The sequence below is a fragment of the Simochromis diagramma genome, unplaced genomic scaffold, assembly GCF_900408965.1.
Source record: "Simochromis diagramma unplaced genomic scaffold, fSimDia1.1 OVJJ01000596.1, whole genome shotgun sequence".
Taxonomy (NCBI): domain Eukaryota; kingdom Metazoa; phylum Chordata; class Actinopteri; order Cichliformes; family Cichlidae; genus Simochromis; species Simochromis diagramma.
The window spans coordinates 9047767-9071175 of record NW_024387245.1 but is presented as its reverse complement, the minus strand read 5'-3'; the positions used below and the strand labels follow the sequence as shown (position 1 = coordinate 9071175).

Sequence of the window (23409 nt, the reverse complement as noted above, 5' to 3'; positions counted from 1 at the left end):
ATATGTGAGGAAGTATCATCTTATCAAGGTGAGAGCATGATTTCCTCATCCCATTTCAATATGTGTGCTACAGGACTCTGGCAGGAAAAGTAATGTTTTCTATATACTTTATCACTGTGGTCCTTATCAGCTCTAGCAAAAGATTAAGCTCAGACAGAATGATGTGTTTCACTCTTAGTCCCGCCACCCCACCTTAACCTCCTAAAACTGTCTTTTTCTACTTACAGATGTCCATATATCAAGTTTGCAACAAAAAAAAAAGAAAGAGAAGAAAATGTTTTGCCAGCCTAGTTCTAAGAGTTAATGCTGTTTCACCTTTTCACATCAACATTCCCCTTTTATACTTTTTTTTATGGGGAGCTTCTTCTGAGAGAAATACATAACAGCTGCTGTCCTCTCAAGAGAATGGACCACTGGCATTATGTGGAGAGAGGTTTACTCCAGCTGCAGTGGGTTATTTTTGCTCTTGCAATCCCCATTTGCTCCCTGCACTCTGATGCAATGCCATCTCTGAATTTATTGACCTCATTTTCTTTCCATTTTGATGTCGACTTCCTAATTCAGTATTCGACGAATTGTAAATCACGAGACTTTGGCAAGAGTTCCCTCTCTGACCGGCAGCCTTGCTCTTCAGCAGCAGAAGGAATGGGACATTTAGGCGACGGTCACCGGTCCTATTGTTTCTAATTCAAATCCATATATTTGTGTCAGGGAAGGGGGAAAAAGGAGGAGGAAGCACAGACTGTGTTCCATAAATCAGCAAAATCTGCAGAGACGTAGAGCAGATGGTGAAATTTTATTTTAAAAAAAAAGTTATCCCATCTCAATTCATTGCAGATTAAGCACTGCAAAGCTAAACTGTTCCATATTATGCATGGCTTGGGTCAGTACTATTATCAAAATTCTAAAGATATTTTTGCTCGGTGCCAAGCTCGTTCTCCCACACAGTTAGAACGAGCCTACCCACTGCTGAGTGAACTGTATTAATCTATCAACATACATAATATATGGCTTTTGTTGGATTCTAGCCTCCAGATGAACTGGACGGATTTACCATTTGACCCAGGGAGTATTTATAGTCACTGTCCTCAAGTAGGGGCGCTTAAGTGAAGAAACGGACTTGAAATATTTGATATAACTGCAGAACATTTCCATTTGCAGATGTGAATATCGTGAAGCAATAAACAGAAAGGGAACATCACTGGTACGAATGGGGTTAAAAGGATATACAGCTTCTGTATTTATAACATTTCAGTTTTGCTCTACTTCAACCTGTGCTGATACTTGTTGTCACATGATGTGTTTGGGGAATTTGCAGGGGGTTACAAAAATGAAAGAACGAAAGGAGTGCTTTGGGGAATGCTCTATCACATACACACACTCAGTCATGCAGTGTATACAGCAGATCCCCATGCACAAAGGCATCCCGAGCAGACATTTTCAGGACTGATATGACTAAAAGGATAGTGGAATTTTGCTGAGAAAAGCAATTTTCTTTCCGCACCATACTTCGTCTGCTCTTCTTGGGAGGTTATCGTTTGCAAAAATGTGCCCTTGATATGGGTTAGTGCAGCCAACATGTACCTATTCCCCATGTTAAGTTTGAAAATAGAGTGCTCTTGACCTCTTGCCTTTGAAATTCTTCCACTGTCACTATATTCCGCTCGTAAGCTGTCCTCTTTTTATGCCGTAGCTCAGAGGCTTTCGCTACAAGGTTAGCGTTTTATTTTTCCCATCCTCCTTTGCTTCTTTAGCCTCCTTCCTTTCCAAGACAGAAGCAAACTTTGTCACAAGCCTTGTAAAATGCATGGCTTTATACACCTATTCAAGTCAGCTGTTGTTATATGCACCTCAATGCATGATTGCCAATAACAGCATTTCCTTTTGCTGCTGAATAATTAACAGGCCTCTTTTGCCAAAATTGCGGTATGAGCCTCAGAAGAACAGGAGTAAATTCCTGAGGTCTTTTTCAAATGTTTACATTAAGAAAAGACAGGAAGTGCTTCTTCACGATTTAATATTTAATGAGTTGGTTTAGATATAGGTAATCCTTTCCCTATAGGGTATAAAGGATTTAACTCTGCTAATAATAATTAAATCAAGGCTACAGAAATTGAAAAGTCAGCCCTCTCTTTAGCGATGGTTGAAATTACAGATTTTTATATAAATGCATCAAAAATGTTTTCATAGAGATCAAAATCTAACAATAGACGGATTGACACATAAAATATATTTGCATATATAGAAGAAAGGAGAAGGAAGGTCAGCTGACACAAACGAGGCACTGGTAAATGTAGATGATGCTCTCATTCAAGTAATAAAATTATAAAATGTGCACTACTTTTCCACAGATAAGTAGGTTTTACATTCATACAGTAGGTTTTTCTAAAACATTCCAATAACACCATAAAATAGGCTAGTTGGAAAGTCAATTGTGTTTTCTGCTAACAACCGTATACCCAGTTAGGGCAGGGAAATATGGCCAAAAATATTTATCACAATATATATTTGAAATTTTGAGGTAACGATATAACCGACGATATAATTGAAGCAAGACAAAATACAACTCCACAACTTTATTAGTGCAAAAAACCACATCAATGTATTTTCACTTAAACAAACAGCTTTTTTATGTGCATTAAAGTTATATAAAGATTTAACAGTACAAATGCAAATTCCTTGCTGACAGTTTAACCAAAAGGCATTTCCAGTGGAAATTGGCCGACATATCCTCAGCATAACCATGTATAATATCCACAAAACTTAAAAAGAGGTTATACACACACATACGCGAATATTATGTTGAAGCACAGTACGTATCACTCCGCGAGGCTCCTGACTACGATAGCCATAATGCTCCGACAATCCATCAAGTGGTGCGGCTTCGTAGCTTAGCAAAGTCCTACTAAAACGTTTTTTGACAAATTTTTGAGCGCCGTGTACCACATAAAATTGGTTCGGTAATAACGACGGCCTGCTAGCATGCTCTACCAAAAAATGTGCTTTGGTGTGTATCTGACAGACGAAAGCTAAACTAGTTCCACACCACTGAAGTTGCACCATCTTTACAAACCAGTTCTGGTTCATCTGTTTCATTCAACGATTCGCTTTCGCCCTTCTCATTCTCCGTCGCTGCCATGCTTTTTCTGCCATGTGCGTATGTAAACAAAGGCACTGCGCATGCACGTTTTAACCATATTTTATCGCAACATTTCATTTTCTTATCGTTGCCTAACATTATACCGGTATTACCGTGAACGGTATGATATGGCCCAGCCCTATACCCAGTCATTTATTTTTACAGTTAAAAAGAAATGTTTTTACATAACTGCATATGTTTCTACATCTATGACATCAGCTACAGAGAAAACATTTTGCTTTATTGAAAAATGCTTTGCTTTTTTAACAACATGCCTAAGTGAATTCCACAGTAGCAGAAAAATGGTCTGCAATTAAAAACAAGCTTCTTTTTCTTGCAATCCTCTTTTTCGATTGAGCGCTTTTTGTGTTTGTTTTGGCTTTTGCAGGGTGTGTGTGTGTGTGTGTGTGTGTGTGTGTGTGTGTGTGTGTGTGTGTGTGTGTGAAGTGCGTGGTATAACGGTCTGGTATAACTTATGACTGGAGAAGCAAGCTTGTTTTGGTAAAGTGGAAAAGAGGACATGGTAGTCACTCGGAAGGAATGACCTCACAGTTGAACGTGTTAATCAAGAGAACACTGATTAGTGATTAGCTCCCATGTGGGTAAGAGAGAAGGAGTGAATTTTAGGCTTGCTTGATTGGATGATGAACTAAGAGGAGTTTGCCTCTTGAATTTTAAACTGATAGGATAATGGAGGGAGGTGGAAAAGAACGGATGTCAGCTGAGAGGTGTGGCTTAGAAGGAGTACTAATGAATGAAAGAGTAGCCTAGAGGTGAAAGAATTAAAAATGAAGTAGTCTCCTTTATTAAACTTTTGCTAAGCTCAATTACAGTGATGAAAGACTTCCCTGCTGAACCATCTGAACAAAAGAACGGGGGGAAGCATCAAAGTAAAAGCACATTTTGTGAAATCTCACCTAATCCCAATTACACATTGACAGGTCACAATCCACTTTTCTTTCAAATGTGATTTGTTTTCAAGAGTTATATTCAGATTAGTGTAGTCAGATGCCAGTCCAGGAAAAACTACAACGGTTGCACTTTTATTGCTCGCAAGTGTGACTTGAATGTGCCATGTTGCCTCTTCCATGCCCTACATTGTTGTCTTGTTGGTGTGCTGAGAGCACAAAAAGCACCAGAGAGGATACTGCACAGGCAAGCTTCACCTGGACTGGCCTCTCCATCATTAAAATTAACTACATCAGCTCCATCAGCAACACACCACTGAGCTGTTTGGGGATGGTATGCATTTTTCTGCTTTTTGATCATAAGTAGGTACAAAAAAGTGCTTTTTTTGCCCCTTAAGACTCAACCTTTTTTTGTGGCACACACACTGCACAGAGTGTATAGTAATTTTGTAGTTGAGTGAGCAGTGATACAAAATAAAAACGGGATCAATGAAACACACACTGGTTCATGACAAAGCATAGACAAACACCTACATGGATCATCTGATGCATGATGAAGTAACACAAATTTGAAGTTCCCATATCAATAATAATTCTGTTGTCTTTGATTACTTTAGGAAAAATTATTGCAATTATTGAAATAACCTCTAAAACTACAGCCACATAGGTTCTGAGGTTAATTTAGGTTCTGGGGCTTTGTGAAAAACGAATAGTGCCTAATTGTGAAAATAAATTGCCAAATAATCAGTGTAGCATTACATACATCACTGATTTGATGGGAATTTATATTAAAATATGTTCATATTTAAAGAGGCTAATGAAAGCATATGAGGTACTTAAGTATTTATAATGCACAGCACGCACCATCTCTTTGTCAGGATACTGTTTAATATAAACACACACACACACACACAAAAACTCCCCCTGTCTGGCTCAGGCATGCTTGTTGGACTTTGTAGTGGTTTTGTGCTAAAATTGCATTTCAGCATAATAAATAGGCCCACAGTGTGGTGATCTGGGATTTGAGATTTTTTTTTTTATTATTTTAAACACTTACTATTATATATATCTGTCTTCTCTGTCTAAAGAAAATGTTAATACTGACCCAAAAAAATCCTGGCATTGATAATTTCATGTTACTCCACAATTAGGAGAGGAGTGTTAATGGAGTGAGGTGCCAGATTGGCACAGCATCGGCAGCACTGCACTCAATTGAGGAGACAAATTATTCATAGTAAGAGACTCAATCAATGTGTATTTCCAATGTCTCTGATTTTTTTTTTCTAGAAGGCAGTAAGTGTATCGCCCTCTGAAGTGTTTCAGAAATAATCAAATTGGGTATGGTTTGATGTATTGTTTCCTGCATATGGATCGACATACCAGAGCAATTATCCTGGAACATTTTTTTAAAAACGAGCTGTACAGTCTGGCTTCTTGGGTCTGAATGTGAAAATGGTGTTTGTTTTACTGAAGCGTTCAGTCTACCAGGTGTAGACTTGAACTCAGATCAAAAGAGGTATTAAAATACAGCGTTTAGTCTTGTCTGGATCGCCATCACCTGATTATGTTATCTGATACACAATCATCCCAAAGCAAAGTATAATTACTTCCAACATTGTCTAGACTGTGTTTGACTCAGTGTAAAGCAAGCCCAGAGGTGACAGCACAAAGACCTGCTCTACTTAACTACTATAGTTCACATTTTTCACATCCTTTCCCAACCTCTCTCTTACACACACAAATATATATATATATACACACACATATATACACACACATATATACACACACATATATACACACACATATATACACACATATATACAGCTTCACTTCTGCACAAATCCTCTGAGGTTTTAAAAGCCAGTTCTGTATATTGTCGACACTACTTCAGCCTCCATCTCATGTCAGAGCCTCTTTCCCTTCCTCTTACTCATGTATCCCTATACTCACCTTTTCTGTCACCCCAAACACCCCTAAAATCAGGTGAGAGGTCCCCTTCAATTTCTCTCCACCTCTAATAGGCACTTCCTTGTGTTACATGATCACTGGGTGTCAAGATTAAAGAATGGCTACTGCTTCCCAGGGCAGACATAGATGGGAGACAGAGAAAATAGCACTCCATAATTACTGATAAATCGAGCACACAGCCTCCTCTCCTTCCACTTCCTCCCTATCCACCTGGCCCTGATGTCAATGTGAGGGGCTGAGCAAGTTAAACCGAGAAAAACTTGACCACGCCAGCCACTTTTTTGCACTGCTGATATTGCAGTTAAGTTCAGGCAATTCAGAGCCAATTGACTGACTTGGAGCTTTTATTCACCCTCCAATCATCACTTCTTTGAAGTGGGACACACAGTACTGGACTAAAACAGCTGCAGCCAAAACACAATGCCACCAGTCTACAGCCTGGGAGAATATACCACACTACACTCTCAACCAAACACAGGTAAGCTGCCATACAGCACATTTTCCTTTAATCTCTGACGGGCTTATAACCTACAGAGAATGATGAATGCACCACAGATCAAGCATTCCCCTTTACTAAGCACCACACATGTGCATTGTAAGTGACAGTCGCTGGAACCAGTGGTAAAAGAATAAAGAAAAGGCCAGATGGCTGGGTCTCACCCCACCACCAGGCAGTTGTGATGGATTCCCCAGTTGCAACCCTTTGCCATTGTTTGTTAGCAATCCTAATAGAATTGGTGGAAAGCAAAGCCTTTTCTGCAGTGACAGTGTTTTGCTTTCTAATAGTATTGTATAGTAATTTTAACAGGCAAGGAACCAGGTGGTAATAAGACTCTGGAGATTAAACATTTTTCCTGTAGTAATGATATATATGTGCCACAAAGCTTTATCCCAAATAGCTTAGTTAGGCAAAATCAGGCTCACTTAATAGGTGTATGAGCTTTATTAGACTTTATTAGACTGATCGTCAGTCTGAAGGGCCACCTCATTTCACTGTGATATACAGCTTAATTTGATATTCATCTGTGCCACTTTATGCTTAGGACAGGGAGGAGTGATCAAGACCTACATGAATCGCTGAATAAGATAATTAGATGTGGGAGGTTAATTAGCGATATGGAACCAGGCATTTGAACTTCCAAGTGCCCCAGATCTGACTGGTAACTTGTATGTTAGGAAACAATACGGCTGACTAACCCTGAATTGTTTGGCAGCATAATGATGTTAATGATAAATGATGTGATTTACTTTCATTTACATGCATCAAAAGAGAGTAAAGTGTGAACTATAAGTACTCTGGCATTTTAAAGGATGCCTCCCTTTCTCTTACACTGACCCTCTTCATTGCTATCGATTTTATGCCATGTGAAAAACTGTGCAATGGATCTGGGGAATATATGACAGTGAAAAGAGCAGTTGCTGCCGCAGAGCATAAACCTTTGACCTCAGCGCTAAGGACTTTCATGGTCAGAAGGAAATACCAAAATGACTAAGCATAGAGCTTAAAACATAAAAGAATACATCTGAACAGCTCCCCAGTGTGTCCCATAAACGTATCCTACAAAGTTTGCAGATAATTATATTCAACATCTGTTTATTATCGCTAGTTCTCTGGCAACACTTCCCTTTCTACATTTAGATACCCACATGCTTCACCCTCCTTTCCAGAAACCATGCTGACAATTGACCTAACTGTTTTTCCTGCAAAATGTGGGTGCTTATATAGATTAATCTTTGGATTGAGGGATTAGAAAGAAAACAACAAAAAAATAACACACAAAAAAAGCATTAATAACACAGCTGGTTGTATGTCTGATTGACACTCATCACATAATGATTTACGATCAGGAAACCTCATCATCATTTGAATCCATTGGCTACCTTTCTAGAGTTTTTTTGGTTAGGTATAAGAAACAAGTTTACTTTAAGGATTTGGAAAACATCATGGCTTAGACTGAAAAACAGCTTAACATCAACACTTTTCCCAATGTAACAAGCTTCTCAACTGTTGTCCTTGTTTCTATGGTGACTCTCGGAGCACCAATGATAATTATTCTAAGAGGGCGCACATTAAGCTTAAATGTGACACCAATGGCTCCTGATCAAGTGGCAGTATCTGACCAGTTGAGAGCAAGCCGAGCTGGAAAATAATACTTTTTCTATAATTGTTTAAGAAAGAGGCACTCCACCGTGTCTCAAAATGAACAGTGACTTTTTATTAGGGAATGAAAATAAGTTGTTAGATTTATGCGTTTTACAAATACGGCCAAATCAAAAGGTTGTTTTTGAGTGGAAGACTTTTTCTTGAGAAACTGTGTTGGTTTAAGATACTTTCTCTATCTCAACATCTGCCTCTTTGCTTCTTCTTCAGCAGGCACAGCATTTGGGATTCGGTAGGGATCATTTTTAGAACTTGCTTTTATAAGATGTTTAATCCCAGTTCATTCAATTTCAAATGTAAAATGTCATTAAAAACCTAAGCATTTTTTTTTTTTGAAAAAGAAAAAAGGTACAGCTTTTTGCCTTTTAACCCCAGTGCATTTCTTGTCCATTTTTATTCCGTCCCTTCTACAACTTTTAAATGTCACTGGAAGCATTTTAAAAGCAGAGCATTTAATTTGAACAAGGTCTTTAATTTTGAAAACTGACTCACTATGTAATTCCTGTGTATGATAAGTAGGAACACTGCGTAGTTTGGAGGAGGGGTAAAAAGAGCAAAGGTGGGATAAGAGGTATGACATAACCAACCAATGGTACTGTTACAACTATTTGCATCTCAAGCCACCTTCACAGTTATTTGTTAGCTTGTTAACTGAAGTGTATCAAGGAGCCTTAAAAGTAGGGCTGTTCGATATAACGATATATATGGGATGACGATATAAAAACGTCTATCGTTTCATTTTACACTATCGTTTGTTTTGTGGTGTCGCAAAAAAAACGGTTTACGGCAATATTTTTTCATCGTTTTGATGGTCACTGTTGTGGCTATATTAATTTCTTAAAGTTCTCTCTTTCTCTTATATTTTATATAACCACACTACAGACGGACAAGCGCCTGTTTTTATGCGTTGTGGTTAGCAACAACGACGGTAAGAGCATCGCGTGTCCGCTTGTTTATGTTCCACATAAACCTTTCACAATAAAGCTCAAGATCCTGTTGAGACTTTTCAAAATAAACTGAATCACGTGAAAGAGCAGATTATTTATGGATGATAAGTAAAAAAGAGCCGCCAGGTGCTAAAAAAAATAAACCTTTTTTTTCGGGGGGGTTTTCGTTACATTTTTGTGATTTATGTCGTTATCGGACGATAGAATTCTTATATCTGTATATGAGATTTTGGTCATATCGCACAGCCCTACTTAAGAGCATCTAGGCACACTACCTGCTTAACAGAATGATGTCCTGCAGCTAGTCCCCAATTTATAAATTCCAAAACATGCATTCAATTTAGCAGGTTTCACTTGCTGTCTGTAAATGTATGCATTTCAATGCCATGGTTACATGGCATGTTGGGTGTACACAGTAACCTTTAAAAAAAATAAAAAAAAAAAAAGTCAAACTATAAATAAAATATGAAGCATTTACACATAAACACAAACAGCATTTAGAGGCCAAGTAGAGACATAATATATTAGGAGGGCATGCAGACACAAAGAATCCTGAAATATGTCAGGGAAATGAAGATGATTGTTGTACTACCACTGCCCTCAAAGACCTAATCAACCGTTAAAATTGAAAATCTGATGTGGCGGTTACTACATCAGACGGTAGTCAATGTAGTCTCACAGGTTTTAAAAGCTGTGTTGAAAAATTTTACACCTCAACTTTACTGGATTTTAATGGCAATTCTGTATATGTTGTTTTTAAGTCCCAGTGACCACTAAGATATAGCTTTTTGTTTCCCATTCATTTATATACAGGCATCAAATAACCACCTGGATTCGATCCAAACTGGCTGCCGAGCTCCAGGTGAAACTTCTGGAAGGGCTTCTGGCCAAGCAATACCACCAACATATAAAGGCCTTGAAAATGGCATATTTTATTTACTAGCTTTTAATCATATTCTCCATCTTGGGGCAAAACTGGTTCATATTTAATAATCCACAACAATATTGTAGCCTTCAGGTGCAAATTTGCCTCTAAAACATAAGTAGTCATCGGAAAAGACAGGTCATTATAGGAATCAGATATTTATTTATTTTAAATTAATGCATCCAGTAAATTAAATATAAGAATTCCATGAGTGATAAAAGTAAAATAAGGCCGACCAAATGTAAGAATGCCAGTTAAAGATATGAGGTTGCAAGAGCTAACAGAGAAAATGCCTTAAAGGCAATGTCAAATGATAACAAATATGCATAAGTCTGTAGTCAATCAATGTTTTCCAAGCTAAATGTGACAGGAAGTGGTGCTTAGGCAGTCAAGCTCTCATGCCAGGAATGCAAATGTATGCATTGGGACATGTAAGATTGACATTAGTGTACACAGAGCTTCAATGTTTAGAATTCTAATTAATATACATGCCTGCTGTTATACCTGATTTTGGGCCTCAGGAATTCAAAAAGATGCTTAATGTGCAAGAGACAAACACACATACACACGCACAAATTCTGTCACAGGCAAGGCAAGGGCAGCTATATAAAAAAAATCTATAGGTTGGTACTTTTGTGAAAATGCTGTGTCAGGTCATTTCATGTGCTACTTCTGGAGTAGCCCAACACCTTTTACAGCTCAGAGTTGTTGAGGAAAATGAAAGCTGTGTTATCCAACTAAATATGCTCATGTTGTTTAATGACTTACATTTAAGGGGAAACACACTAATGCTGTTATTGCACTTACCGGCCACATCATTAGATACACCTTACTAGTACTGCACTGGAGTCCCTTTGCATTCAGAACTGCCTGAATTCGTCTGCCATAGATTCAACAACGTCCTGAAAACATTTCTCTGAGATTTTGGTCCATGTTGATACAACAGCATCACACATTTGCTACAGACTTGTTAGCTACACATCCATATATGAATCTCCCATTAAGCCACAGGAGCTCCATTAGATTGAGATCTGGTAACTGTGGAGGCTATTTGATTAAGCTGAGCTCACTGTCATATTAAAAAAAAATGTTTGGGATGATTGGAGCAATCTAACTGGTTCACTATGGTCATGAAGGGATGGACATGATCAGCAACAACACGCTTTGTGGCATTTAAATGGTCATTTTGTACTAAGGGGTCCAAAGTGTGGTGAGAAAATATCCCCCACACCACCAGCAGCAGCACCCTGAACTGTTGATACAAGGCAAGATGGATCCATGCTTTCATGTTGTTCATGCCAAATTCTGACCCTATCATCCGAATGTTGCAGTAGCAATCAAGGTTCATCAGACCAGGCAATGTTTTTCCAGACTTCAATTGTTCAATTTTGGTGAGCCTGTGCAAACTATAGCCTCAGTTTCCTGTTCTTAGCTGACAAGAGAGGCACCTGGTGTAGTCCTCCACTGCTGTACCCAAGGTTTTGTGCATTCAGAGATGCTCATCTGCACATCTTGGTCGTAACAAGCAGTCATATGAAATTTAGTAAACATAACAGTAAACATTGAGTTTACACCAAGCATATTTTTGTTAGTGAATAAATAGACCTTTGATTTTATATTTTAGTTGTTCAAAATTCTTGAGTCATTGTTTAAGTATGAAAACAAACACAAATGCAGAATCCAGTAGATTTATGTAGGAAAGGCATAGCTAGAAAAGAATATAAAAAATCTTTTTGCACCTCATTTTCAATATTCTCCTCTGATCAGCGATCTGCTGGTGTGTAGGTTGCCACTGCCCAGGGCTGCAATATAGGTCAGTGATGCTGCGATCTTCTGGCATTGGCCAACAGCACATTGACTCACCAGCATCACAAAGGTCATGGGTCAGTCCATGACTCCACTCTCTCTCCAAAAAAGCCCCCACTGTTTAATTTTTCAAAATTGGGCCATGGTAAATCTACTGAGAATGGCAGCTTCTAATCTCAATTCAAGCTTCACGTGATAAATGCCAGATAATTTGAAATGCTTGTTTGAAATATTTTTTTATCTTCTTAAGAAATAATTAGGGGGTACCTAAAGTGCTCCAGTAGGGAGTACTTTACACTTGTTAGTCAGCACAAGGAAGGATGAAAAAGATTAAAACCTTCTCTGTGTGAGATCCAATTAACATTTTTTTTTCAGAAAGATTATCTTCCCGTGATTGTTCACATTTAAATTATGACTTTTACGTTGATAGGCAATTCAGTGGAACAATTGAAATTGTATGTTTGTTTATCCATGTGAATGTGAACTAGAATGTGAATTAGTTATTTATGGCAGGAAAACTGAAGGTTCTTTGGGTGACTTTAGCCTTTTGTGATCATTTTTCATGGGCGAAAATACAAGTGGTCAGGCAAGCGGCTGCGACACACTTCAAAATGACTAAGAATCTTTTTGTAAATTTATGGTCAATCAAATCTGACCTGCTCAGTCCTTTAAAAGTTAGTAGTGACAGTTACAAATGAGTCACACAAAGGTCACACTGATTGCTTTTTCAACATGGGTTCAATTTTCTCAAGATGTTGAAATCTGCATTATAAGCTTTCCCAGAATCAATTGTGAAAGACAAAATCACAGTACATTTGATTTGTAGTTAAAATATCAGCATTGTTTTGCTGAAGGTGTGACACACAAGTTATATCTGCATGCATGCAATGACTCACATCATCCAAACAAGTAATGTGGATACCTGATGGAACATCCAAGTATAATTTATATTTAATAGTTTAAGTAGTTGCTTCTGTTCCCTTCCCATGGTATAAAGAGACTCCCATCTTTTAGGCATTAATTTGTTTTGTATTCCCAATATGTGAAAATTTGGTTTTAACCCAGGTAGTGACAAGCTATCAGGGGGATATCACCAAAACCTATACTTCAGGTACCTTTCAATGCAAGTATTTAAGTGCTTTTTTTAAATCAAAAAGTAGGCTGCTTAATAGGAAAAAATTTTATTAAGCTGCAAGCTATTAAAGCAAAACAGTGAACCATATTAAGCTGAGGAGAAACGAGATGGACAGTAATTCTCTATGCCTAATGGTTTTGTGTTATAAAGTACAGGTAACTCAATCCATTCTTGATATTAAAAGTATTTATTAATGCAGCTTCATTTAGTTATCAGATGTGGCTAGTATACACCTTAGAGCTGAAAAAACAATAATTTTTGTAGGTAAGCACGTACGTAAACACATATGACGCGAGAGAGCATATGTTCTCTCACATATGAGAGAACATATGCCACACCAAACTCAATTATGGAACACACTTAACAGCAAAAGGCTGCACAGTTATGTTGCTGCCCACAAATTTACCAAGGATTTGCAAGTGAGGAGGAAAATCTCAGCAACAAAACAAAACTGCCAATTACTGGCCAGAGCTGCACATTATTGCTATACAAACCAGACCCAGAAGCTATACTGGGAGGTTTGCATTTTGCAAAATACCTCAGACACATATTCTAGACAAGAGCAGATCAAATTATATAGCAGTGGTAACATGGGAGGCTGGAGTGAAGCAAATTAAGTTAAAGGCTCTATGTATAATCGTCAACCAGTGCAGACCTCTGCAAATCAAAACATCTTTCTCCTTCTCCACAAAAAAATCAAGTAGATGTACAACACTGCTGTCACCAAGCCAGCAAAGACCAAGGCAATGTCAGGTAAAATAAATTACTGTAGTTATTACTGTGTTGTCCGAGTTATCATATTTTAGGGAGTAATAACTAAGCTTCCTGGCAGTGTTTAATGACACATGGGTCAGGGTTGCGGAGGCTCAATTTAGCATCACTTTTCTATCTAGTGTCTCCTACTTGGCAAACACCAAGTGCTAGGTCAAGATGCATGGTGTGCAGAGGAGTGAGAGTGTGTTAACCCAATATGAAAAGGCCACTTTTGCACTTTTGAAGGCAAAAGCACTGGGAGCAAGTATATGAGAAAAACTGTTATAGGGATTTTTATGCCATCCATGCTAACATTCCACAGGTGATCTGCAGAGAGTGAGACATCTTTTTTGTGAAAGCAGCTTGTGCAAATAGAATTGATCTGTAATGATTGTTAGAGCTGCTCAGCTGGTCGATTGGCTATATCTACTAAATTATAAGTGGCTGGGAAACAAATGCTTCATTAGCAGCCTTTAGAGTGGATCCTTTATTCTGCAACTTTACCCAATGAAATATAGCCAGATAACCCCAACTTCTTTAGTGTTTATGTTTCCTAAATGTTTATTCAGACTTGGCTCTAAACTAAATGACACCAGTGTTAAAAGAAGACGCTTCAACCATCCACATGGAATATCATCTAAAAATGGTAGGCTCACTTGTTTACATTAGGATAATAACAACTTTAGTTTTTGGTACATGGGGCTTTGAGTGTGAATGTTTCAGAATTAGCATATGTCAATATAGTTGGTCTAATAAATGTTTTATAAGGCAGCTTCACCCGCTACAGCAACAACCAGTAGCAGCAGCTACACCCAGACCAAAGTCGATGTGGAGCCTCCTCTTCCCTCAGTGCATAAAAATTGTATCACATTGGATTTGTCAAATTCCTTGCTTGGTGAATGAAGTTAATTAGCATTACTATTCAATGGTGCTTGTGCACAGCGGCTGATTTAGGTATCTTTTCAGAATTTATATGACTGAAAGCGGGTAATTTGCTTCAGGTCTGTTGTTCATTTTAATATAAAAAATAGGTTAAAATGATTTTATATGCTGCCAACACTAATTTCTAAAAGTTTTAAAAGAGCACAATCAGTACACGTTAACTAGTGAATTAAATCAAAGGATGATGCCCTGATTTTTTTTGCTCATCACCCAATTTCTTTCTTTCAAAATTTTATGCAATCAAGATACTCTTTGGTATATCTATCTATCTATCTATCTATCTATCTATCTATCTATCTATCTATACATCTATCTATATATATATCTATATATATATCTATAATATAGATATATATATAGATATATATATAGATATATATATAGATATATATATAAAATTACCTCCAGATTCATCAGTAGTCAGAAAGCAAGCCACATTACACTTACATTAATTTAATAAATAATGTTTTCTGTTTGCTTTTGAGGTTTTGATGTATTATTTAATTCTTGAATGCAACATAAAATGGTATTTGTGTTCAGTCACAACTATTCAGACTCTGGCCCCCTGCTGTGAATAAAGCAAGAAGGAGATAGAGAGAAACCAGAGACAGGCCACTTTACTTAGTTGAAGAATTACGTGTACTGAATGCCTAAATAGTTTATAAAAATAAAACTGTCACTGTTATGGTGCTCCCCTGAGGCTTTGCACAACACCCATATTTTTCTTCACAAAACTATGGAGACCTTCTTTGCAGGTTTGTGTCACTCCATGCAAACGTTGAGATAAACGTCGTCTTTAATGGCCATCCAATAAGTAAAGTAAAAATTCCTTCTGAAACTGTGAAATCCTCCTAAGCATTAATATTGCATGACATGCAAGAATAAGCACTAGTAATCATCTTTAATTATGAGCCTGTGGCTGCGAACGGCTTTTTGAACACTGCGTTATAAGAACAGCATGTTTAGACCCATGTACTTTTGGGACTGATAGCACCAGCACACAGGTCAGAAAACCCTCAGTGGAGATCAGCTGCGTTTCCAAAATACTGTAAACGTGCCAGCATTTCTGGTAGAGTTTGTCACATGTCATTGTGTGACCCTGTTGTTTGTTTCTGATAAAAACAGATTTTCTTTTCCTCCAAACCTCTTAGGAGTCAGCCTTCTGGTCACTACAGCTGCAGCCAGCACCCACATAAAAACAATGCTGTGCCAATACAAGAATACAAAGAGAGAGATACACAGAGAGGAAGAGCAGGAGAGAGCTGGTGCCAGTACAAGACTGGTACTGTTCTCTATCCAGCACACAGACTGTTGGAAAAGTAATATCCTTATCTTTACACAGAGTGATAAAGAAATGCTGTGCACATATGGTCAATGTATTAAGTCTGTCATCATTTCCTCCTAATTATGTTCATGGGTGTTTATTTCCTTGTCTTTTAGAATCACAGTCACATGATTTGCAGACAATTTATCAGTAAGTTGCACTGCCAAGCTCTGTAAAAGGACCTCTGCTGCTGAATGTTCTCTTTTCAGTCCTTGAAAGCATTATCAACATTGGGTCATCTAAAGCCACGACACAAATATAGCTTTAAGCCACTGCAGGCATTTTCATTTTGGCAGCGTGATTTAGAATGCTTTCCCTCTGAATATGATTACATGTTGCCAGCATTTTGCCATTGAAAAGGCCACCAGATTGAATGAAGCATTCGGAATGAGGGAGCTTTTCTTCTGCAATTTCCGCTGCCAGTGCAATTTTCTCTACTGTACATGCAGAGAAGGCAGAACAATATCACAGAGTTAAAGCACTTGCTTTTAGCGTAATGCTCATTTAAGAAAAAAATTAATAAATAAAGCTCAACTTACATTTCAAATTCAGTATGCAGGGTTAGTTACAGTGGGGTGCCACACAGACCCTTTTCTAGCATGCTCATCAAAGGCTTGATTGTGCAGTATAGACTGAGATCCTGCATTGTTCATTACTCATATGTGTGACTTCAGTATTATGAAACTAATGCTTTGCACTCTCAGCCTGGTAATTATAACTGCAACTGCGTTTTTTTTCTGTTTTCTTTTTTTTTTTTTTTCTACGTACATTTGATTAAGTTCCTTAAAGCTACTTTGGCTAGCATTTCAAAAAGAAACATTGACAAACAAAGCAAAATTTGCAGTGGCAGCCGTGGAATTGCAGATAAATGTTTCCGGACTAATTTCAAACAGAAGCTGCTCCTCTAATTTCATAGACTTGGTATCAGTATCACACACAGTAATCTTGCCTTTAGCCACACAATGACACCTATAGTGTAAAAGAGCATGAGCTCCCCTCGCAGTTAGCCGGTGGAACAGCAATCAAAGCAACTTGAGGGAACACGGAACGGCAACTTTGCCTCACTGGTGACACGCGCGCGCGCACACTTACAACAAAACAAACACGTACGTGCTGGCTCTCATGTACGCGCACCCTCATGCGTCCAAAGCTACGTACAGGACGGGCCATAGGCGCGCACAAACACTGATCCGTCTCATATCAAGCAGTGAGACGAAACAATGGGAAAATATTCATAATAATTATTAATAACATGCAAATAAAAACACTAGTAATAACAGAAAGAATGGACGCGATTGATTTACTCTTTATTATTATCATTATTATTATTTTTAATCCGGGGTGACTCTCATTTAAAGTTAAGAGCAAATGCAGCTTTCAGAGTGAACTAATCATCGATAGATCTGGACTCCAAAGAGAGAGAAAAAGAAGCTTGAGTACAAATGTTGATGCTGACTACTGCAGGCCTGATTTACACCCCTACTCTGAATGTTGCCCCCCGGACTGCCACTCACTGAAACAGGTCTGCGTAATGTGCCAACCCCGAATACTGAGATCATTGATTCCCTCAGTGTTTCGTGCTCCTTTTACATCCGCACTTCTGCAGCATCACCTGGGGAAGATGCTGCCTCACAACGTGCAGCGAGAGCGCAGGCGAACGCATGCAATTTGTGAGAATAAGTCATTTTCCTGGTGGTCTAAAATGAAGGCTTTATACGGCAAATTGTATCAAATTTAATACCCTCCGAAGGGCTACGTCGACATATAGTCCGGGCGGAGCTTGAAAGGTAGCTTCGCCGTGAGGAAGAAAAGGGGGAAAATTACCTCCATCCTGAAAAGGACACCACCGGCCACCCTAGTTACATGCTGACCACGCAACATCGCCATAATTGTGCCACAATATAGCCCTGCCTACCAGACCACTTCCTCGTGGTTAGTGATAGACAGGAAAAAATATACATAAGATACCTTCACATTCTGTTAGAGGTCTAAGCCAGCATATACCGTACTTACCTAAAACTGACTCTCCCCTCTTAGCTGTATTTGTGGTCCAAGATTTCTTAGTTCTCTCGCCAACAACTTCTGCTGGAGCATATGTATCCAGTGCTCATGCTGGTGGCTCAGTCGGTGATGTTGGATTGCGGATGATTTGGCAATCCTTTTCATGCTCAAGGGAAAAAAATCCTCCGTTTCTGCGTGGTCTCGGGCATTGGCGCGCAGATGAATAAAGTAATGAAGTCCGTCAGGAGGGAAAGGAGAAAAGGGAGCTGTAGAAGTGGGATTTATGTCGACGTGTTTGAAACAGTTCTGTTCTCTTTTTTTGTCACACTAGGAGCCGTTTGCGGGTAGAGAGGTGTGGATGGATATCTAGGAAGGGAGGCTGGGATCCACAGACGGAGGGCGAGAAAGGGGAGGTACAAAGAATACAGTCTCGTATTGTAGAGGACGGTCATGGCAGGCAGTGAGGGGTGGGTCTGGACTGTATGAGGCGGAAGGCGAGGTAACTGAGGGTGGATGAGGATAAGAAGCCGCGTCGTGACTTTTTTCAGCTGATAGGTATGCTAATTCTTTACACCGAGGCTACAGGATGAGCACCATAAATAGCCTGGTCATTGCTCATTAAGGTGTCAACATTTGGGTACGGTGTGGGCTCAGAAGGACACAGGCTTATTAAGCATACAAGGATTTTTGTTGGGTTTTTTTTGGTTTGTTTTTTTGAGACAACTGAAAGCGCAACAAAGTGAGAAGGCGTTGAGTTGCGCAGAAGGTGTCACACAATGCCACGTGTAGGCTGTGTTCTTTACATAAAAAAACAACGTGACTGTATGTCTGTGTTAATGTGAACTTATGATGACTTGCTGAGAAACTCATCTTCATAAAAATTCAGCATAGCTCTGTGGACCCCGTTTCACGTTGCATTGGAAGCGAAACCTTGGCAATTTATGCACACATTTTTGTGGAGCAAAATTTGCTCTGCTGTCCCAGGTGCTGAAACACAACTGAAGTGAAGTTCTGGTTACTGTCCATGGTTCTGAAAAGCAGCAGGGGAGATTCTGTTGTTCTGTCGATGGCTGCGAAACCTGCTCAGTAGATCTGTGGTGATGTGTGTCAGGTAATAATGTTAACTCAAAGTGGCAGGTGTCATGGCTGCTGAATTCATTAATGCAAACACTGTATTAAACGTATAAATTCACTTCATTAATGACTGATAAGGTCACGGCTGCTCAATGTAGTGGCTTTAACAGACAGTTAGGGCTTATATTCTATAATAACACTTTGGGGGCTACATCAAATTTGTATAGGCATGTTGGTGTTAAACTAGGGAACCTCTGGCATCATTCTAAAATCCTTGCTATGGTGCTGGTGAGTGGTGTATTCTGACAACATATGGTCAGCATACGCATGACATAAGATCATATTTCCTTAGACCAAAGGCTTAGCCAAAAGCGCTCTACTCTACTGCGTTAGATATTACATCAAAATTATATCAGCTTGTACCTCACTTCATGAGGATATCTCCAGCACTGCAAAATGTAGTGCAGAGTAATAGGTAGAATCTGCAGTCAAATTTCAAAACAAAGACTTTTGAGAGGTTTTACAAGCCATCTACAATTCTTAACATAAAAATGCAACAAATCCTCCTCAGGTCATTATGTATTCTTCTACATCAGCATTCATCTTAGAACAGCTTGCTCTGTCTTTCTGTCTCCTTCACATACAGTTTTACTGCTGAGATTCAATAAATATAAACATGAACTGTGCATTGAAGCTGGTAACATAGCTGCTAAAATTTTGCCTCAAACCATCTTTGGTCAGGTCAGCTAAGGTTACTTAATATTTAAGGTACCTTGTGGGCAATTTTTTTCTTTTGAATGTTAAAGGTTCCATTAGTTTGGCAGTATCATCCTGATTTAGTGGAAATATGTATAGGTGTGAATAGATATAACCTGAAAAACCACAGATGGATTATGCCTGATTTATTCGGTTGAACCCACCAGTGTACTTATTAGTTAAGTTTATTCTTCCTCTCCCAATGTAATAGTTTTCAGAAATGCAAAGCACAAACAAACAAACAAACACACACACACACACACACGCACGCACGCACGCACGCACGCACGCACGCGCACACACACACACACACACAAAAGAAGAAATGGATAGTAGACATTAACAGCTTGGCATACTACAGTGTGTCATGGGAGCTAATACTCTATTTAATAATCCAAAATGGATACTTTAAAAGTATATCTTTTAGGGGGGGGGGGGTAAATTTTGCAAGCTCACAGTCTTTATTGTAGCTCAAAGCTGGAGCATGTCAAATGGATAACTTTTGAACTGATTTTGACATCACTATATCCACTGCTGTCACAGAGAGTTTTGCAACTCACTAGCTCTCCAATGGTCCACTTGCAGTGAAGTACTTGAAGCATCCACCATCGGCTAAAGAACCTGGCGGGTCCAACATTGCGTGGAACTCAATGAGGCTAAATGGATAAATGGTGCCATTACAAAGTCATTAGCCTGGAAGTGGTGGTGACACGTGACAAGTTTCTTTTGCAGTTGCAGTCATAAAATGCTCCAGGGATCATTGATGTTACATTTCACGATTCAATTGATAATAGCTTTTAATTTGAAATTTCCCCCCTTTCCTGCCAAGATTTACTGTCACCAAGGGAAATTACTGACATGTTCAAGACGGCTCTTACATTTAATTATTCTCATTTTGTTTTGAAAATCTGGATTCCTGCTGTCTGCGGTGGAGTAACACTATAATATCAAACAATAACTGAACAACTCACACCTTTTGTCAGTGGTTACGTTCCAACAAAGTAAATATCAGCCAGTCTGGGATACATAAGCCACCTGATTTTCAGTGGTACTTACTGAAAGTGTGTAGTTGCATACTGTATTGCTGTCAAAGCTTAATCAAACACAAGAAAGCAAGCAAAGTGCTTGATGTGGATTTGTAGGTATGCGTTATTCCATGTGTTGCTGCAATACTGCAGACAAAAGCTGTTTTGTGAATGCTGGTCATGAATACCACACAAAAAAGTACCACTGTTGCTTTGGGTTTACCTATGATGAAATATGTACTACTCTAGAGTATTTGTGTGACTGGGTCATGGCAAGAGTGTTGGATAGATGCATATCTTGAGTTTCCCTACGTCCATAGGGTCAATGCTAGCAGAGCTGTTGGCCTACTGTAAAGAAAGAGGCAATGAAAGAAAATCAATCTTTTATTTGAAATCTGTGGTCAGAAGAAAATTGTGTCCAGCACAGTAACACAATATCTTGGAATCAAAATGCTTCTTAACAGACTTTATGTCAAAAGTAGTTTGATTGAAGACTCAAATTAAACCGAAATCCAAACAAAATTACACTGTGCAGCATTTTTCCATCTGCTTTCTTGTTTCGTTTTATTTGTTGACTTCAGATTTTCTCAGTAAATTACATGCAATTTAAGCATATTCGATAAATCCAGGCACTTTTGGTCTCAGACTATATAAATCCCACAAGAATAAATATAATCAGACTTTGAAGACAAACACAAACACAACATACTAATATAATTATTGGGTCACAGAAAATCAAAACCGTGGATACTCAGAGAGAAAAGTCCCCTTTTCTTGGTGTATTGAGATCAGTTTTGTTTTTGGAGAAAAAGCAGTTACCCAGTTAAGCTTTTTGATAAGATTGTTGGCAGAAACTAAACTTAAGTTATTGCCAAGTGCAGTTCATAAAAGGATATCACTCAACATTCAATTCCTTCAACTCAGTCTGCTTTAACAGTCTGTAATTATGAAAGTTATGGAATCACTGACACATTCTTCAATAATGAATGGTGAAAATAAAGAAAATTTACTTAAGGCTTTAAAAAATGTTGTAATTACACCTTTGCCTTTGACTGACATTTAAGCTTCATTATTTAGGTATAGAGATTGTGCCAATGTCTTTAAAGTTTGTTTAAGTAATCACACTTTTAGAAGAAAATCAGCCCTCTCTATTGTTTCTAACTATTGGCTTCATTGGTTTCACTTCTTCCTTTTTTTTCTCCACAACATTAGAAAGATAGTTTTCAAAATAATGGAAAAATATATAATATGTTAATATATTTGATATATTTATCATTTATTATACAACTAAATCTCAAAAATGTGAATATTGTGGAAAAATACATTTATTTTCTGGATTTAATTAAAAAAGGTAAACTTTCATTTCACTTTACCTCATTAAACTAAAAAAAACTGTTTCTCTATTACAATATTTCCTAAGATCAATCAAAATCATGTATAATAGGGATATGTCCACCTTATGAGAAGGATGTTTATTTATACACTCATTACTTGGCTGGGGCTACATTACAGCAAATTACTGCCTGAGTGCAGCCTGGCATGGAAATGATCAGCTTGTGGCACTACAGAGGTGTTACTGAGACCCAGGTTGCTTCAATAATGGTCTTCAGCTCGTCTGGAATTTGGGGTCAAGTCTTTCTCACCTTTTTCCTGGCGAATACCCCACAGACTCTCTGAGGCTCACATCAGATGAGTTGGCTGGCCAGTCAAGCACAACAATATCGTGGTCAGCAAACCATTTGGTCGTACTTTTGGCACTGTGGGCAGGTGCTAAGTCCTGCTGGAAAACAAAATTGGCATCTCTATAAAGCATTACAGCAGATGGAAGCATAAACTGCTCTGAATCTTCTTGTAGACAACTGTATTGACTTTGGATTTGACAAAACACAGTGGACTGACCACCACCAACTTCAGCAGATGACCTGGCACTCCAATTCCTTGCAGACTGCAAAAGCTTCACACTGGACTTCAAACACCTTGGATCGAGTGCCTGTACAGACTGCAGTAGCCTGATTTCCAAAGTAAATGAAAAGTTTTCTTTCATCCGAAACAGGCTTTGAACCACAGAGCAACAACTACAATTTTCTTATCCCAGGTAAGACACTTCTGATATTGTCTCAGTCCCAGGAGACAGCTGATCTTGGAAATGCAACAATTGGGAATGCAACAGTTGTAGGCACCTTCCTGAAGATTTCTTTGAATCGTGGCTTTTCAAATGGAAAGGTCGAATCTCCAGCAACACTTGAAGTATAAATAAATCCTGATAATCTATCCAGGTATAATGGAAATAAAATATAGTTTAATAGATGGGGCGATCGTGGCTCAAGAGTTGGGAGTTCGCCTTGTAATTGAAAGGTTGCCAGTTCGAGCCCCGGCTTGGACAGTCTCGGTCGTTGTGTCCTTGGGCAAGACACTTCACCCGTTGCCAACTGGTGGTGGTCAGAGGGCCCGGTGGCGCCAGTGTCCAGCAGCCTCGCCTCTGTCAGTGCGCCCCAGGGTGGCTGTGGCTACAATGTAGCTTGCCATCACCAGTGTGTGAATG

The 23409-nt window shown here is 38.7% G+C and overlaps 1 protein-coding gene across 1 annotated transcript in view; it reads right to left on the bottom strand.

The window, feature by feature from the left end:
• The window catches only part of brinp1 (bone morphogenetic protein/retinoic acid inducible neural-specific 1), a 102823-nt gene extending 84362 nt beyond the window's left edge, over positions 1–18461 (bottom strand). The window contains exon 1 of the mRNA XM_039999951.1: positions 18025–18461. The gene's annotated coding sequence lies outside the window, so the exon portion shown is untranslated. The remainder of the gene's footprint in view (positions 1–18024) is intronic.
• Positions 18462–23409: the final 4948 nt, after the last annotated feature.